Source organism: Argopecten irradians, chromosome 1, assembly GCF_041381155.1.
Source record: "Argopecten irradians isolate NY chromosome 1, Ai_NY, whole genome shotgun sequence".
NCBI lineage: Eukaryota > Metazoa > Mollusca > Bivalvia > Pectinida > Pectinidae > Argopecten > Argopecten irradians.
In genome coordinates this window covers 7,731,480-7,748,727 of record NC_091134.1, presented here as the reverse complement: position 1 = coordinate 7,748,727, position 17,248 = coordinate 7,731,480, and the positions used below count along the sequence as shown (strand labels likewise).

Genomic DNA, 17,248 nt, shown 5'->3' with positions numbered 1-17,248 from the left:
TCGTCAAGGTGATCCACTCTCCTTATATTTTTATTATAGGTGTTGAAATTCTTTCTTTATCTCTTAAAGCAAACCCAGATGTAAAACCACTGAAAATTTTGAATAAAACGTTCCTTTTGGCCAGTACGCGGATGACGCTTATACGTTATTAGATGGTTCCAGCCAATCTTTATATGCCACTGTTGAAATACTAAAGTTATTCTCAATATTATCAGGGTTAAAAATAAATACGATGAAGCCAAGATTTGAATTTGTCTTGGTCCACACAAAACTTTAAATTATTAGGAATCACATTCTCATTAAATTTGGATGACATGGAAAGACTTAATTACACAGGCAAATTAAGAGACACTGAATGGAATCTTAAATTTTGGTCAAAAAGAGATCTCTCATTAATTGGTAGAATATAGTGATAAAATCTATTATTATTCCAAAATATGTTCATTTATTTAGTTCTCTTCCAAATCCATCTGCTAACACTATTAATAAGCTTAATAGTATATTTTACAAATTCATCTGGAATTATAAAGTTGAAAAAGTAAAAAGAGACACATTGGTTGGTTTAAAAGAGGATGGAGGGCTTTGAAATTAAAATGGTTGAACAGATTACTGGACAATACGGATGCACCCTGGAAATCATTAGTGCCAAATATTTTTCCTTTAGATCCAAATATTGCTGTCCAGTTAAATGCAGACACATTGAAAATGGTAGGAAAACATATAAAAAATAAGTTCTGGCAAGATGTTATTTTTGCATTATCTGAGGTCCAGGATAGTTCAGAAACTTTAGAAGAATATCTTAATGAGGATGTTTTAAATTTTCTTCCTTATAATGAAATTCGCCAGGGTATTGGATGGAAGCATTTCGGTCTTAATAAGGTTGTAGATCTTTTTGAAAATGGTATTTTAAAAAACTTGCAGGATGTACACGATATTCCAGGATTAGGGTTTTTACAGTTTTATGCACTTATCAATAAAATTAATCCAGTATGGAAGGATGAATATGTAAGAAGGGTTACACAAGGTGAAAATGTAGAACCTCATAGAACTAGTAAAAGCACTATACATAAATTAAAGTTCAATGTCAATTTGAAATTTATTTATGAAAAACTTGTAAAACTTATATTTATAAAACCAATGAAGAGTCAAGAAAAGTGGAGAATTAAATTAAATTTAAGGGATGCCTTCAACGTGGATACATATAAATCTGTATTTCAATACACACAAGAAACAAAGTTACAAGCTTTCCAGTATAAGATTCACCATAGAATACTACCAACAAAATCATTTCTTTTTAAAATAAAGTTGGAAGACGATAATCTATGTTCATTCTGTAGTAGAGAAGAAGAATCATTGGAACACATCCTCTTCAACTGCTATTTCTCTAATGAACTTATACAGGAATTTAATGCATGGTACTGTGAAAATGATGAAGTTGAACATTTTTTAATTTTAAGTGAATCTGATGTCATATTTGGAAATGCTAATTTTAAAAACAGACTAAACCACTTTTTGTTACTGATAAAATACCATATTTATACACGCAAATGTAAAAACCTACTTTCTCTCTTTCAGTTATGTAAATTGTCCTTCACAGAAGTCATCAAATTAGAAAAGTACATTTCAAAAAAGCAACGGACTGAGCAAGTTTTTCTGGAAAAATGGGGGCCATTTGCTTTAATTTAAGTACCTATATATATAGCTAGTTTATGAAATATCCATGTCAGAGTGCTTTCCTCTTATGTTTGTAAATTAAAAGTAATACATGAATAACACTGTGCGCCTGTTATGTATGCTAAAATGACTATGTTTTGATGATATCTGAATAATTTTTAACCTTCTTCAATATTAGTGGAATTATATGAATCTGTATTTATGTCTAAGAACTGATATACATCTGTAATAAACAGTCATTTATATTATGTTATACTTGTGATATATACAAGATACAGTGCACATAATCGGCGCAAACGTAATTTTTTTTCTTCTGTTATAATATATATATATATGCATGTTATCTGTACCAGAGAGGGTCTGAACCATCTACAATCAATCCAATTATAATTAATTTATATATAATTATATCAACCATGCCAATTATTGTTATTATTTGTTTATTTTTTTTTTATTTATTATTATTATTATAACTACTTATTTATTTATTTATTTGTTTTTCATTTATAAATTTACTTATTTTATTTATTTATTAACTATTTATTTTCATGAATTTATCATTCAGTTATTTTCATACTTATTCCTATTTTTTGTTTATCTACTCTCTATGTTTTTTGGTTTGTGTAAACATACATGTATGAAAGAAAGATAGTGTGAAACAGATTGAGTGAGAGCCAGGATAAATGTTTTGTTGATGTTGAATATGTAAGTTATGTACTTGAGAATGAAAGGGTTGAGAGTTGTTAATGTGTTTCGGTGGGAATGAATGTGTGTGTGATGATTGAGAGCCCTCGTGTGTGGGGACATTTGTTTGTAAGGAGGCTGACCCCAGGGCCCCAACCCTGGCAGTTTCTATGATAGAATAGTCTGGCCAATAAAACAAAAAAATTTCCACAAAAAATAATAATAATAATAAACAGCTTAACATACATTTCAATATTGTCGCGACACAGTTCATAAATTTTAGACAAACAATCAACATTTTTTTCAATAAAAAACGTTTCTAAGTCGTTCAAATACAGAGCAAACAAAAACGGAGAGCAATTTTCCCCTTGTTTCAAACCGATGTTGGAGGTGAACATTTGTGACATTTCATTACCATTTTTCACACAAGATCTAGTGCTTGAATACATACCATATAAAACATTAAATATCTTCCCAGTTATGTTACTTTTTTATAAATATTTTTCATAAACCTATACGCCAGACCGAGTCGAAGGCCTTCCTAAAATCAATAAAGGCACAATAGAGCTTTTTACCTGAAGCCAGATACAAAGATGTCAGAGCATGTAAAATGAAAATATTATCTATGGTCGAGTGTCCTTTTCTAAAGCCCGCCTGAGCGCAACTAATAAGATTAATTTCATATGACAGTGTTTGAAGTCTTGAATTTATTATTGACGTAAAAACTTTACCCAAGCATGAGACTAGCGTTATAGCTCTGTAATTATCTAATTCTTTACGATCACCTTTGTTCTTAAAAATTGGCTTAATTATGCCAGTGCTCCAACTGTCTGGTATTATACCTGTGTCCAATACAATATTAAAAAGTTTATGGTATGTGGACAACATTTCATTAATTGTACTTTTAATGTATTCATTAAATATATCATCAATTCCGCACGCTTTATTATTATCTAATTTTTTAACAGCCTCTACTATTTCTTCGCTAATAATTGGACCGTTCAGTATATTGTCATATAAAGGTATGTCAGTCCAGACTGGAATTTCAAAATCGTCTTCAGTATTATTAGGATTCAAATTTAAATTTCTAAAGTAATCATGGAGCTCAGTAATTGGCATGTCAATTCTCGTTGAATTTTCTAGTTTATCAATTATATTTAAGATATCCCAGAATGCTTTCGGTTCATACATGGAGGTTTTCCTCATTTCGTTTTCAGTTTTTTCTTGGAACTTTCTAAAATTTGCATTTATTATTTTTTTTATATTCCCTACTTTTCTTGATTAACTTTTTACGATTCTCATTATTTTTAAGGATTTTGAACCGTTTTTTAGCTTCGTGGAATTCCTTTCTTTTATTTGCGCATTCGCGTGTAAACCATGGTTGATCTTTCCCTAGTGTAACTGATTTTGTACCTATTCTCGTCTGTTTCGTACCCAGGACATTTTTTGCCGTTTTCTTAGATATGTCTGTAAGACTATTCACAACATCATTCGTATCAGCTTGCGAAACTGGTGTGGGGGACTCTTGCATTTTCTCGATTAAGTCATTTATATCGCGCAGTTTGCTGCCGCTCTCAGACTGTAAATTATATACAAAATCTGCTTGTTTTTCTTTAGACGTTATAATATCAATAAACTCTGGTAACAATAGTTTTGACCTTATACCACATACGTTTAAGAAAGTAAATTTCAAGTCCTCGGTCATCCTACCTCTTGTCGCGTGACGCTAATGGCGGTCAGCACTTGCGGAAGGTGGTGGTGGATCAGTGGATGGGTATCTGGGAGGCGGGGCTCGATGGGGCTTTCCATTTATGTACAATGTATCATAGTTCAGCACAGCCCTGTTTCCACGACGCTTGTGCTCCCTCATCATTGGGTACAGTGCACCGCGTCTTCGCGCGATTTCTGGAGGGAACTGCCGCTGGATGCTGATCTCGGGTTTGTCACGCAGTTTGTTTGGCGCTGCTTTGAGGACTTCCTCCAAGTCATTGAACTTAGAAAACTTGGCAACGATCGTACGGGGTTTTCGATCATTCCTCGGTCTAAGGCGATGTACGTTGTCAAACGCGATCTCATCTACATTTTACAACTCTAAAGTATCACGCAAAAAACTGTTCACGGTGTTCTCAGTGTTCTCTGTCTAATCATTAGTATCTGGTATCCCGGAGAGTAGTAGGTTGTTTTTCATAGACTGCGTTTGTGGCCTCAGGAAATTTTCAGATAGGTCGCGATTTTCATTCAACAAAGTTTCATTTTTTTTCTCCAACTCACATACGCGTGATTCCAAACTATAATGGTGTTCTTCCTGTTTGTCGTTTGTGTGTTTGTTCAGCTCTGCAATTTGCCTGACATCTGTCAATTCCTGCTGGAAATTTCGGATACATGCATCAAAACTACTCATTTTTTCATTTATTTTGTCGAGCACTTCCAATTTCGGTAAAATTAGGTCTTATTGCGAGAGTCTATCGTGCAGGTCTTTGATGATGTACATTGTTGGAGGAGGAACCGGGGGCAAGGGTGGTGGTGGAGGTATATGATGACTTTGGCCATTATCGAGGCGCGCTGGAATGTTAGATGTATGTCTGTATAGGGCTGGAGACATTCCGCACGCGCTGGGCGACATTACTGTACCCGTGACATACAACGTTAATAACTTACATCTCTGACTGTACCCGTGCTGTACAACACATATAACTTACATCCTTGACTGTTCCCATCCTATACAACACATATAACTTACATCCCTGAATGGGGCCGCGGTGGCCGAGTGGTTAAGATGTCCCGACATATACCACAAGCCCTCCACCTCTGGGATGCGGGTTCGAATCCCATGTGGGGCAGTTGCCAGGTACTGACCGCTGACCGATGGTTTTTCTCCGGGTACTCCGGCTTTCCTCAACCAACAAACCTGGCACGTCCTTACATGACCCTGGCTGTTAATAGGACGTAAAACTAAACAAACCAAAACATCCCTGAATGTACCCGTGCTATAGAACGTATATAACTTACATCCCTGACTGTACCCGTGCTATACAACATATATAACTTACATCCCTGACTGTACCCGTGCTACACAGCACATATAACTTACATCCCTGACTGTACCCGTAACATACAACGTATATAACTTACATCCCTGACTGTAACCGTACTATCAAACATATATAACTTACATCCCTGACTGTACCCGTGCTATACAACATAGATAATTTACATCTCTGACTGTACCCGTGCTGTAGAACGTATATAACTTAGTGTGCATCCCTGTCTGTACCCGTGCTATACAATGTATATAATTTTTATCTCTGACTGTACCCGTACTATACAACATATATAACTTTCATCCCTGACTGTACTCGTAATATAAAACATATATAACTCACATCCCTGACTGTATCCGTCACATACAACGTAAATAACTTACATCTCTGACTGTACCCGTGCTGTAGAACATATATAACTTACATCCCTGACTGTACTCGTAATATAAAACATATATAACTCACATCCCTGAGTGTACCCGTCACATACAACATGTATAGCTTACATTTCTGACTGTACCCGTGCTGTACAACACATATAACTTAAATCCCTGAATGTACCCGTGCTTTAGAACGTATATAACTTACATTCCTGACTGTACCCGTGCTATACAACATATATAACTTACGTCCCTTACTGTACCCGTGCTACACAACACATATAACTTACATCTCTGACTGTAGCCGTACTCTACAACATATATAACTTACATCCCTTACTGTACCCGTGCTACACAACATATATAACTTACATCTCTGACTGTACCCGTACTATACAACATATATTACTTACCCCCCTCACTGTACCCTTACTATCAAACGTAATTAAATTACTTCTCTGACTGTACCCGTCACATACAACATGTATAACTTACATCCCAGACTGTACCCGTCCTATACAACATATATACCTTACATTCCTGGCTGTACCCGTCACATACAACGTATATAACTTACATCCCTGAATGTACTCGTCCTATACAATGTATATAACTCACATCCTTGGCTGCAACCGTTCTGTACGACGTATATAACTTACATCCCTAACTGTACCCGTCACATCCAACATGTATAACTTACATCCCAGACTGTACCCAGACTGCAGTATGTGGTGTATTTTTGCGCGAGGTCCGAGCATGTGATCCATTGTTCTTTTTCTGCTTGTTACCAAAGTTCTGTCTACGTACCGCGTTTACTTCTGTAGTTGAGCTACTACTACTAGACATAGTTTTTGCCTGACTGTGTGACACTTGGTATGTTCTAACAACATCTAGAGCCTTAGCCAAAGTCAATTCCAATCCTATGCCGATTAGTTTCTCACGGATTTTTTTTTATCCCTATTACAATTCTGTCTCTGACCATTTCTTCTCGGAGCTCGTTATATTGGCAGTCTTTCATTTCACTCTGATTTGTAAGTCTGTTACAAACTGCTCAAATGTCTTATCAATGATTTGCATTCTGGTTTGGAATCTGTATCTATTGTAGATAATGTTCGACCTTGGTTTTACATAAGCTTCGAAGTTTGTATAATAAGAGTTAAGCTTTTTTACCTCTTCTTCTGTCATGTTCCATGTAGTATAGATGTTTCTTCCCTTCTCGCCAACCCATATCATAAGGTAACTGCATTTTTCGACTTCAGATTTTCCTTTCAAGGGGCCTGTAAACATAAAGTCCACGTGCTGTTTGAAAGCTTTCCATTCTGCCTCCAAATCTTCGGCACTCCAGTCCATCTTTGGGACTTCGCCAGCCAAACTAAACATAGCCATGATAAAGTCGGTTTTAAGGACGATTCGCAGCTATTTTCAACCTTGATGGCAATATCTAGGCGTCGATTAAATCCGATTCTGACACCATGTCAAGAATCAACGAATCCATGTTCTAACTTCAAATGTTTATTAGACAACAAATCATAGTCACACAAACTCTTATAAGAGACTTGACATTCAAACACTTACACTGGTAGCCCTGTTCTGTTAATTTTCGTTCTCAAACTGTTATTTTAACCATATTCGTGATTTTTAAATATTTATGTTGGTTATATCTGTTTTAATGTTATTATCAAAATTTTAGTTATCTTAACTAAAAGCATGTTATTATTTTCTAGCACATGTTATATTTTTGCTGCTGTGTTATCTCTATCTTTGCATGCGTTTGTCTTTTTTAAATGATGTTAGTTTTAGTGGCTGATGTTATTATTTATTTTGCATTGTTATTCATTTCATTTCACGTGTTAGTGTCAGCAATGATTGTTAATGATTTTGTTTCCCATGTTATTGCCAGAATATTACGTGATTTTTATGTGAAACTTTGTTAGCATCAACAGAACATGTGATTATTAACGTGACCACGTTACAAGTATCGTTGGAACCGTTATTTTGTTTTGAAAGCGTTATTTTTTTCGTGGAAATACCACTGCCTATTGTTCTCATTGACCCCCTACGGCGACAGCGAATATATATCGTTTTCAGTTACTATATTTACAGTTCTTTTTCTCCAAAGTTTGCATTCACTGTATAAACTTATTGAAAATTCCTGACATATTAGGGTTGTGTTGGAATCGGCAAGGACGTTGCACAGCACATGCGATCCTTGAAATCGGTCTTAGTTTAACTACACTGTACAAAGATTTGATGTTTTTTAACATATTGTGTATTTCAAGTTTATTGATTATTACGTTATAAATATAATATATAAATATGTTTCTGATAACTTACGTAATCTGTTTTGATTAACGAAATTGTGTTCATTTCTTGTATGGCTGATTAACAAAATTATTTGTCGAAGTTATGCATATTATGGAATCTGTTTTGATTAACGAAATTGTGTACATTTCTTGAATGGCTGATTTATATATATCACAACATAATTTGAGGCATATTTTGGAACAAGTGCTATATATTCAAAATGAACATTACAAAATCTACTATAATTCTATATGATATGTCGTATCGTACAGGGAAGACACAAATAAATATCAAATGCACGTGTCTTGAATACAGTTACAATACGCATGATGCAAACTGACATGCATTTATTTAATTAAATACACTGTATTGTACGTTTTGTCTACGTTATGAAAAGTGAAATATATATTCAAGTTCATGCTAAAATCACTGTCAAAACAAACTCCATTGTATCCGACTTAATTTGCTACCGCGCAGGGACATGTAACATGCGCAGCGACCCGTGAAAATTGCCCGCGGGTCAAGCAGTCGTGGATCTTTTAATTTATTTTCTTTTTTTTAAGTATTATTATCTACGCTAGAAGGCAGTTACCATTAATTTTTTATGTACTGTTTGGAATCGGCTGGTTAACTTAAGCCGTTAACTTTTAACTTCAACAAAGATTATTGAAAAATGGTACCGCGACATAGAGTCATCTAGCTAAAGGAAAACTATACTCTACTATCATAGAATTTTATTTAAAATTTTGTAAACTACTTCTTGGTTTGAAGAAAAGTACACCAAACTACATGGTTTATGGAGAATTGGGTACAAGACCACTTATTATTGATATAAAAATAAAGATGATTAACTACTGGTCGACTATGATGATATCTAAAGAGAATAAAATGAATGTTATATTAAATCATATGCTATACCATTTATTACGTATATGTATTTATGTATATATGCATTTACAAACGAAAACAAAGCAGTTACATACTTAATTTTTATAAAAAAACCATTTTAAATGAGTGTGCTCTTATATATATATGGAACTTGCAGCAAAGTAACTTGAATCCACAATGGATAAAAGCGCAAGTTAAACAAATATTATACGACCAATTTTTACAGAAATGGAATCAAGACGTTTTTCATTCTTCAATGTCAGTATGCTAAAGAACATATAAAAAAGAGTTTAATTTTGAAAAATATCTTGAACTATTGAATGATAACGAAAGATTATTAATGTGTAAATTAAGAACAAGAAACCATAAATTTATTGTTGAAACTGGTAGGTGGATTAATATAGAATATCAAAACAGAATTTGTCCTTTTTGTGATACAAACGATATTGGTGATGAATTTCATTATTACATGACCTATGTAATACTAATTACCGACCAATCTCTCCCAGAGTGCATTGCGGTTACCCTTCATTTATCTCTGTCAACTAGAAATATGTTGAAGCATATGGAGATGAAAACAGAGCTTTATCAGAAACTACATTTCGCAGGTATGATATACACTCATGCATATTTTGGAAATACTGCTATCACTTAAATCTGTGTAAAATAGTTATCATTGATTTTTTTTTTTATTTATTAATAATTTAATTGAATCAGCATGCAAAATCATTTCGTAATTGTGATTCTCATTCAGTATTCATTTGCTAATTTGAAAAAAAAAGGTTTTATGTTTCTTCTGTTTATAATTGACTAGTTTATTATTTTTATCAAGGTACATAAGTGTTGCATTTTTAGCTACAGACTGTATGTCTGTGGTTTTTCCCTCCCAGTACTGCACTTCCTAATCCTCGCATGTTCTTAAATGACCCTGTACTTACCTGGAATATTTTGCTTTTAGATTTAACCATTAGCCTCATTACAATATATAAAGATATAATTTGTCATGTGAAAAAAAATGGTTTAGAAATAAATCGAAGTTAAATGCTACAAACATCAAATATATGACACATTTTTCATTTGCCTTTTTCAACACGATTTGGCACAGAGTTGTTCCCCATGTGAAATTTATGACTCCAAGAACAGATGTATGCCATAAATGTGAATGTCTTTAATACATTTTTTATTATAATTTCTTATAGATATGTTAATTTGCTTCATTTGTCAAGCCAATAGATGTAAGCTTTAAAAAAATAATGGAAATGAAAAGTAAGCAGTGGAATTTGAGATTTGTAACATCATTGTTAAAGTTTTGATTTTAATAGTTTAACATCCTAAACAGTCATTTAAGGATGTGCCAGGTTTCTTGGTGGAGGAAAGCCGAAGTACCCGGAGAAAAACCATCTGCATGGTAACTGCTTCGCATGTTTTGTACTCACAACCCAGAGATAGAGGGTTCTTAACCACACGGCCACCGCCATTTTTTATTAGAAAATAAGGATGTTACGTCGTTCAGCTGTAAAAACTTTACTATCAGCTTAAGATTTTCTAAACTTGCAAACTAGAGTGTTTTTTACAAAAGTTATGACTGGCTTATAAGTTATATATTGATTTTACAGGCCAGAACCGAGGAGGAAAAGTTGTCAGCAACAGAGGCATTCAGTAATCACATAAAGTCGGCACAGAGGGAGCGCGATCATTACAGGAATGTCTGTGTTGCTGCCAAAGAAGAACTTGATGGTCGACCAAGAATAGAGGGCTCCATCACCCCATGCTCTACCAATTTGAGGAACGTACATTACACATTTGACTTTGCTCAAAGTGTCTTACTTCCGACTCACTGCAGACAGGAAGGTGCCCTCTATTTTTTTTTATCTCCCTTCAAGGTGAACTTTTTTGGAATTTGCAATGACGGGAGGACACTACAACATAATTATGTCTTTGGAGAATCGGAAAGTATCGGTGAGGATGGACAGCAAAGCCACTCTGCAAATTCTGTTGTTTCCATGTTGGATGACTTCTTTAATAGACATGGTGAAGGGGAAGAAGTTTGTCATTTGAATGCTGACAATTGTGGAGGACAGAACAAGAACCACATCATGACCAGTTATTTTTCGTGGAGAGTAGCCAACAATCTTCATAAGGAAATCAACTTACATTTTATGAAACCCTATCATGCAAGATGCTTGGTTGACAGTTTGTTTGGGTTAGCTAGACGGGCAATACGTCGAACTGATTGTGATTCCATGGAGGATTTAAAGCACACCGTGGAACGCTCAACCTTGCACAACCGAGTTGTGTTATATGGGAGCCAGGACGGAGAATGGCAGTGGAGAGACTGGAAGAAGTTCTTCAAGCCAGTGTTTCGGGCAGTCCTGGAATCCAGGCATTTCATCATTTCAAGTTTTCATCAGAAAAACCAGGTATGAATGTTGTAATTTTTTGATTGAATAATAGGCCTAAGCAGTGTCTTGTTACTGTACTTAATATTGTAATTTATTGAGTTATTAGTTATAAACAACTTACATATTACAGATTACTTTTGGTGAACTGAACAGCAAACTCCTATTTCTGCCTCGAGAATGCAAAAGAATGAAAAACAAAATCTTTAAACATCAATGAATATTGTATATTTCAAAAGTTATATATAAATATCTAATTAATCAAGGCAATTAGTGTTATAAATTTTTTAATAAGATGTGATCATTTACTAGTGATTGACATATAATTCAAAATGGAGGAAAATTAGGCTAGCAAGAAACATCTTTTGTATCCCATTTCTAGGTGAGGTTGTTGTGAAGAAGGATGCTGATGGGCCAGAACTAACAGTACGCCTACTGAAGAGAGGGAAGTCTGTGCCAACTGGTTTGCCAAGTAGACAAGAACCAGTAGGGACATTCTCGACAAGGGCAAAGTATCTTCACAGAAGCATCCGGCCATGCGTGAAAGATCCCAACAAGGATGTTCTGTGTCCTCCTCCTATTACTGAGGAATGATGATGGACTATATTACTTTGTGGTGAACAGGGTTACACATGTATTAATGAAATCAAACATTTGAATACATGTGAATGTAATAATTTATATGTAACTGCATGTGTATATATCTTTTTTTAATCCTTTAGATTTATAAGTGGTAAAATGTTGAGTTTATGATTGAAGGGAAGTCAATTTATCTATAGATGAAGTTTGCATGAAAAGAACTAAATTAAAGTGTAATACATGTAGATATATAGATATTCTTTGTCCCATATAGATATAGATACAGATATAGTAGAAGATTTCCAGTACAGAAACTACTAATAGTTCCTCTTCACCGGACTCAAAGTATTAATTATTAATTATATCATATTCCGGTTATAGAAGCCTTGTAGTTCAATAGGATATCTTGATTTTTTTCACTTTTTATCCAGTCTATTTTTAAAACAGTTAATTATAGGAGCCAATACAACTTTTTCAGAAAGACTGTTCAATAACTTTACTGTTCTCATAGTAAAAGTGTTCCTTCGTAGTAGTATCCTCGATTACATATCGTTCTATCGAAATATCATTCTTGTGTTCATTATTCTGCTATGTCTTGTTACAACATTATCCCACAATTTTAAAAATGAGCAGGTCTCTTCATCATAGATTCCATTTGTTATTTTATATAATTCAACCATACCCCCTTTAATCCTTCAGTATGATAGTGTTGCGATGTTTAGAATTTTGAGTCTTTCTGTGTATGGTAAATTATTCAATGCTAGGAAGGCTTTTATTTGCTCTTTGCCGTACTGCTTCGAGTCTATATCAATGTCCTTGATCTTGTAAAGAGCCCAAACCGAGCTTGCATAGTTTAGTTGTGATCTCACCAAACTTTGTATTCATAAAATTAAAAGTTCTCTGTAATATACCGAAAATCTGATTGGCCTTCTTGATTTTGATCTTTTCACTTACCTGGTATATGATGATCAAATGTTAGATCGGACTCAATATATATACACCAAAATCTTTTTCTATGTCTGTACGCGCAATGTCGTCACCAAGAAGTTTATAGGATCTTGATGTTTCGGCTATGGGATGTTTTTTTGCCTATGTGCATGTGCTTACATTTTCAGAATGCATACGAAGCAGCCATGTATCACTCCTAGTCCACATGTAATATAAAATTGTTTTAAAATTTCATAAGTAAATCCATTTGAGACTTAAAAGTCATCAATTTTTTATTTGAATTATCAGATGCCTCTCAAGTTTAGTTCATGCTTGATATTTCAATTATTAAAGTGATCAATGCTTAAGTCAATATTATGTTATATATACTAAAATTCAAAACATTTTTTATGAATTAATTATTGTAAATACGAAATTTGTGTGAATAATTTCGAATTTTATATGACTGTCAAATTGATTTGCTTGTTTAATCATGAAACTTCCAATATATAGCATGCAATAAAAAACTGGCTATCATTTATCTTTTGATTATGACCTTGCTTTTATCGACCAGAAGTGAGGTGAACAGCAGATTACCGAATTAAAAGTAAAAAGTAATATCATGTATGGAGAGGTATAGTTTCTTTCTCCTTCAAGTGTCCCATTGTTACAAATTGCCAACAGCAGTTTGTCGGATTTTAAATAGTTTCAACCCTAATCAACTCAACAAAACAAAACCCAGAATCCCTGGACGTATTTCATGAAAAGAGAAAGACGCACACAATATCTTAACCAAACCAATTTACGCTTTCATCATAAACATGCAGTATGCCCACTGGCTAGCCAAAACCAGAGTCTTGTATGACAATTCCTTCCACTAAAATGGGAGGAACGACATGCATGTACATTGTGTATCTATACATGTACATGATGTACATGTATCAACTGTGTATTAATAATTTAAACTTAAGCCATATATGCAAGAAAGGTGTTCATATAAATGTTCTATGAAAATGTTGATGTCAAAAATTTCACGACGTCAAAAATACAGACGACGTCACAAAAATTATTGACGACGTCATCATGATCTTGAAAGGCTGCAATATTCAAAAGACGACTGTGCCGCTAATAATTCAGATGGGAACGATTTTTTGCAGCATTTTAATCACCATTATCTGTACTTTCAGAAGAGGTAAAAAAGTGAAAATATTTTTTTTGACCCCTAAGGGCCCTTTTCTCAGCCGCCGGCTCATAATTTTTTATGCATCTGAGGTCATATTTTGTTAATCTGTCCTTCAATGTCCTCTTTTTTAATTTCTATATATATTTTTCTTCTTTTTAGAAACGCAATAAACTCATTTCAGTGATCTATATGTTGCAGTTAAATTCCATTGCTAGATTTGCCATAAAAATTTGCCTCTCCAAGGGGACTGATGATCATGACAAAGAATATTTCTAACCTCAGGTGACACGTTGTTAAGTGTGAAATGTTTATTCCAATATTAATTTTACCTGTATTGAATTTGTCCACAAGAGATTACAGTGATATATCATCCGACTCCCATGGACTGATAGGTGGCGGCGAACAGGGTCAAATTACACCTGAAATTCTTCAGAACTTAGATTTCTGTTGCGGCCCAGTTTTTCATTTCAGTTGAAAAAGCTAAATTGTGGTGACATTCACTACACATGGTCCTCTAATAACATCAAGTAACATAAAAACAGTTTTGAAGTGAAAGACTTACCCTGGTATCATCCATTTGGGCTTTAAGTTAGGTTCAACAACCATAAATTATATAAAATGATCTAACACTAACCATTTCTGGATAATGTGGCATTCATCAATGACAATAGCTTTGGCGTTATGGGTAAATCTCTCGTTGGACAATAATCCTTTCCCTTCAGTAGTATTGAGAAGAGCCTCTGGATGATACAAAATAATTGAATATTCCCCGTTGATCACAGTTGTAAGAGGGACATCACATTTAACATCATACTTTTCAAGATCAACATCATCTAGTGTATCCGTAGTTTCATCAACTTAAGTTTTTATGTCCAGTTTGCAAGCTGAAATTCCACGCTTTTTCAGCGATTCCAATTGGTCTTTTTGAATGATATTCAGTGGTGAAACAACGACAATGATAGGGTTTGAACATGTGGTGTCAATGAATAGTTTTGGCAGTAGGTGAAAGATTATACTTTTACCATAACCAACAGGTAAATTAACCAGTAAGTCGCACCTTTCATTACATAAACACTCTAATGCCTCACTTGCTTTTTCTTTTAAAACCAGGCCAGGTTCATAATCACTTACCATTTTGTTCAGAATATCTTTGGTGGCCATCTCGCTGAACTCACAATCATATATATATATACGTTTTAGGTGAAATAAACGGTTATCTCGCAGCTTCGGTAACTGGTGGGTGACGAACGAAAAGTACACTTGTACATCAACGACAACTCGAGCCAAGAATGTTTACAAACAAGACTATTTACTCACAAATACTCCTCCGCAATGTAATCCATACTAATAATGATTTTCTAAATTGATATAAATACTTCTCAAAGTAAATTATTATCAAATGAAGGTAACTGACACAAGAGGAAATTGATACATAGCAAAAAAAAATATTACATGCCACAAATACGTTTTTCAAGAATCTTGAAATGGCGTGAGCCGTTTACAGAGGTAATGAAGGGTAACCGCAATGCACTCTGGGAGAGATTGATTACCGACATGTAGATTATTACTGCCAGTAAGTGACTAGAAATACATTCATGCCGCAAAGTTAATTAATAATATGACGTCGATGTTAAAGTTATTAAAATTACAGGACCTTAAACCATTTTATTTTCGCGTATACAATTATTCGTGTTGGTGCTACATTTGTATCTCACGAAATAATCGGACATTTTTCATCCAACGAAAATTAAGTGGTTTTCAATAGATTGTTACCAGAGGAGTAAAACATGAGAGACATTTTGTTATTATATAATAATGTTGATTCATTTTGTATTATATCATGGTCTCTAATTAAATGAAATGTAAAACATAAAAAGTATCCAAGTTAGAGATGTTACAAGATCATTGTTTTCTTTTGAGGCAGTTAAATGCAATGGATGCAAAAATATGTGCGGAGAGTACACACCATTGCTAATACTATATGTTCTATGAAAGAAATGTATGTAATGTAGGCAGGTAACGTAAAAAAATAGGATGGGATACGTTTAACGAACGAGGAAATCGCTTATGGCAAGTGAAATGTTTCAAAATTCAAAAATATAAATATTCATTGCATGAAAAATACATGTATATGTTCAATATTTTTCAAAACATATGGTGTGATAATATATATGTTCAATAATTTTCATATATATATGCGATATATATACATATTAGCAGCGGTATAGATAACAAATTGAATTATATATGTCTCTGATATTAGATATGCTCCGATTTTGCATTATTTTCATTGGCTAATACATGGTCATGTGAAGTTCAATATATAGCATATGGACTCCGGCGTTATAACATTATTTGGACCTCAACAAAGGTCCATAATTGATATATATGTTCAATATTTACTCAAATATATGTGCAATGTTTGATATATACATTCGATAATTTGTATGAACAAATTTTGCAAACATTTGCATGACTTGCCATAATCGCTCTAAAAGAAAAGTTTCGGAATGTTTTAGGTAAATCATGATTATTTCAATATTCATATTTACAAAAAGTCACTATTTTGATACAAATCGGATAATTGTTGCATTTACAAAAATAAAAATGCAACAAAATGGTATTTAATATGCCGTGTGCTGACAGTCTTCAAGACATTTTAACGCTCAAAGAATCAAAGAAGTAAAGTTATAACATTTGTTATATATTATACAACCTATCACATTTCAAAATCACAGTACGAAATAAATCCATAGCATCCATTTTTTAAAGAGAAATGATGTCTAGTCGTATTCGGTTTATGGGACACTGAAAAACAGGAATAAAATTTGTACGCGATACTTTACATACATCACATTATACTGGTGTTATAATTGGCATACAGATAGTGAACACCTTTCCCTACCGGGATTGTTTCGACTCAATGTTTAAAAGTGATATTGGATATGTAAAATATATATAGTTCATAACAGGATATGTTAATCAGATAACATTACATTTTATCAACATATTTCCATATGATAACAAAGAGATTAATTGTTAAGTTAAAAATATAAGTAAACACGTTTTTTCCCCATTTTCCGTACGGGTACATCGGATGACCACTTTTTCGGATATAATTAAAGTTATGTTTTAGTACACTAAATTAAAATGAGTCATAAGTCGGTCCTCTGATGCGTTCTGTGAAAA

The 17,248-nt window shown here is 33.8% G+C and overlaps 1 pseudogene; it reads left to right on the top strand.

The window, feature by feature from the left end:
- Positions 1-10,862: 10,862 nt before the first annotated feature.
- On the top strand, positions 10,863-12,552 carry LOC138309400 (uncharacterized; annotated as a pseudogene).
- Positions 12,553-17,248: the final 4,696 nt, after the last annotated feature.